Below are 3,685 nucleotides of genomic sequence, written 5' to 3'. Positions count from 1 at the left end.
TTGGACCCCCTCACCCGTAGCTGTGCTCCGTGACTCCCTCCAGTCTCCTCCCTTTTTACTAGTCCTTATTGATCAGGACTTGCTTTCCGGGTCTATGTAAGATTTTTTTTTATTCTAACCACATAACAGACAAAATGATGACCACACATAAAGACAAGACTACACCTTCGCAAATCCCTTAAATCATTACTAAGCAGAGACATGTTTGTTACTTATCCTACTATGCATGATTCCTCCAAAATACCAGATCAGCATCAACTCTACCAAGCAGTGGAGAATTGGAGTTAAAGATGGAAGCCTACAGTCTAGCATGGGAACCCAAGGCCATGAATAAAAGGCACACAAAAAGTGCAGCCCAACCTGGCGCCAAGTCCCTCTGTCTCTGGTAGTCTTTCAGGCTCTCTGAGCTCTGAGCCCACTCTTTCCCAGTTCCTTGGCCACCGCCTCACTAGAGCTCATCTTCAGACATAAGGTCTCCATTTGCCTGCTCCTCTTCCACTTCCCTTGATGTGTCCCGTCTTAACTTGTGTCTTCTCTGGAAACTTCTCTTCCATATGAAACAGAACAGTGAGCCAGAGAATGGCAGGTCTTGGGCCCACCACTGGTCTCGCTGAAGCATTTTCTTCTTGGGCAACCCAAGGATAGGGATGCCCTGGCTTTCACCTCCTAGTCACTTTATCTTTAATCAGGCTTAGTGCAGGGGAAAGTGTGTCAAACCTCAAAGAAAAGCAACAGCTCAGACGTGAGAAATGACCACGGAACACTTAACACAGACATTGAGACTCTCTACCGCTATTCAAGTGGCCGTCAACAGACAATGGAAGAGACACTTCCCTGTCACTGCATAAAGCCTCTCCATAGTTATTCCCTTATCGAGCTGATCCTGTTAAAAATAAGACAACAGACTCTGTGTTTAAAATAAAATTTTGTGTTTTCCCTAAACCTGCATAAGAGAACACAGTAGCGGTAGTACTCACAAGCATAAGTACATAGACAATCACACTGATAAATATAGAAAAATTACAGGCTTTCTGTTATGCCAGGATAGAGTCCAAGACCTTCTCCAAGAAGTGCCTGGAAGTTTGCACAGGAAGAGGGGCTCCATGCTCCTCTGCCGACAAGGGGGAGACAATGTGGAAATTGGGTATGTGGGGATAGGCCCAAGGTGCCTAATAACTACCTAGCATGGACATAAAAGCAACAGTAGAAGGGCTGTAGATATGGTCTAGTCAATAGAGTACTTGCTTTGCACGCATGAAATTCTGGATTCAATCCCCAGCCCTGCAGGGAGGGAGGGAAAGAGGGAGGGAGGGAAGGGAAAGGGGATATTGGGTAACTAAGTCTGACTATCCTTCTAAACACTGTGTCAAAGACTCAAAGCTAAACCCAAGCACAGAGCATTCTATTTTTCCCCTCAAAAATGATGGTCCATTTACATCAGAGCCCAAAGAAAGGCTATAGAACATAGAGAAGTCTACTTCAGACTATAGCCTCAACAAACTGCCCAAGAGTCCCACATATGCCCCCCAAGTCTTCCTTACTCTGCCCTATTCTCCTAGCAAAATAATACCTAAGCGACAGTGTGTTTCCAGATGCTGGGTCTTTTATAACTCCCATGTGTTGTAACTAGATATTATGCAAATTCACAGAACATTAAGAGATGCCGTGCCTCTTCTAGAAGCCATGGTCTGAGGGTCCATAGCAGAACAGTCTCCAGTCTTGAGGGTGTGCTGGATGGATCAAGTTTTTCTCTGGACACTCAATGGATCTGCTCTACCAAGCTTCCTTGAACTACTCATAATCAATACAAAAATACACATACAAAAACAGCCCCAAGCTAACAGATGTATTGACCACATTTGCAAAAAAAAAAAAAAAAACATATAGGGTGAATTACAATGTCTTTTTCTTCTCCCAAGTGATAGTTGGTCAAAAGCATCCCAGGTTCCACTAAAAATAGCTCAGAGTGACGATATTTGCATCTAAGAGTCCAAGTATGGTGATCCAATAAGAGACTTTCAGTGCTGTGGGAATAAGCCCTCTGTCGAAAGACAGAGAAAGAAAGGAGCAGCAAGCATCCATTCACCTCTGCTCCACCCCCTCCCAGGAACCACATTAAAATGGTTTTTCAGTGACACATATCCAATGGCGCATAAGGAACGGGAGAGGAAACAGGAAGAGGCATTTGGAAGCTAAGAAGCACGTAGAGGAATGAGCACTGACTTGTCAACACTGAAGTTGGCAGCAGGGATGATGCTACCAGGTACTCATGAATGTGGGAGCAGAGAGGAGGCTGAGAATGAGAATGCCGGTTTAAGAACTTTAAAGGAACAACTCGATCGTCAGACCGCCTCCCCTCTGGGAAACTGGAGGACGTCTTCTCCTAAACAGAACTCTGGGGAGCGTAGAAACAAAGAATCTAGACCCCAGGGGCAGGGGGCAATACCAATAACAAGGTACCCAGGGCCTACATATTTACTGCATATGAAATCACTCCCATCACCCATGGCTTTGGCCTCCTTCCTCATCTCGGCTTCCAGAGTTTTGACAGTCAGGACTCTGTCTCTAGTGAAGCAATTAGAAGAGACTCCTTTTGAGACCCAGACCAACTCAAGAGAAAAACCACAAGAGGTTTAGAACCAGACAGTCTTAGTGTTCTGTGGCTGTGAAAAGACACCATGGCCATGGTGGCTCTTATGAAGCAGAAGGAGGAGGAGGAGGGGGAGGGGGAGAGAAGAAAAGGAAGGAAGGAGAGAGGAAGGGAGGAAGGAAAGAGAGAAAGAAAGAAAGAAAGAAAGAAAGAAAGAAAGAAAGAAAGAAAGAAAGAGAAAAGAAAGAAAGAAAGAAAGAAAGAAAGAAAGAAAGAAAGAAGGAAGGAAGGAAGGAAGGAAGGAAGGAAGGAAGGAAGGAAGGAAGGAAGGGAGGGAAGCAAAGAAAAGAAAGAAGGCATTTAACTGGGGCTTGTTTACAGTTTCAGAAGTTTAGTTTGTTATCCTCATGGTGGGGAGCATGGCTGAACACACATATCCATACACACATGTCCGTATCTATACACATGCACACATACATACAGACACATAGACACATACTTGTGCATACATAAAAACACATGTGCACACACACACATACACACACAGTTTTCGATAACCATTTTTGTGCCTAGTGTGATATATAAGCACTTGAAGATCCTGGCATCGTAAGGGTCCTTTCCTATGCACAGAGGAGACGAGGGGAAGACGGCAGTTTGTGGAGAGACAGTGACTCAGCCAGGGAAGCCAAACCTCTGAAGTAGTAGATATTTCACTCTGAAAACTAGACCACAGGGGCTAGATGAGAGAGAACTGTTCAGAGAACCATGAGAACAAATGCTCTTAGAATTAAAAACACTGCTGCAAAATGCAAAAATTCAATACAATCATTAAACAGGCATTGAGAATTTCTCCCAGAAAAATGAGGCAAAAAGATCAAAATGGGGGAGGAAAGGACACGAAACAAGAAAATTAGAGCACTGATACAAATGGCCAGTCTTCCAAATAATTATCTCCATCGTCTTTGGAGAAAACCAGAGGCAAATGAAAACACAAAAGTTATGAAATACATAACTCGATATAATTTTTCAAATAGAAGAAAGTTTTATACTTTAAAAAAAGGCTCAGCAAAGGAGCTAACACACACTTCTCTTATG

This window comes from Alexandromys fortis, unplaced genomic scaffold (assembly GCF_014885135.2).
Source record: "Alexandromys fortis isolate MF-2015 unplaced genomic scaffold, M_Fortis_MF-2015_v1.1 scaffold_67, whole genome shotgun sequence".
Taxonomy (NCBI): domain Eukaryota; kingdom Metazoa; phylum Chordata; class Mammalia; order Rodentia; family Cricetidae; genus Alexandromys; species Alexandromys fortis.
This window is presented reverse-complemented; position numbering follows the sequence as displayed.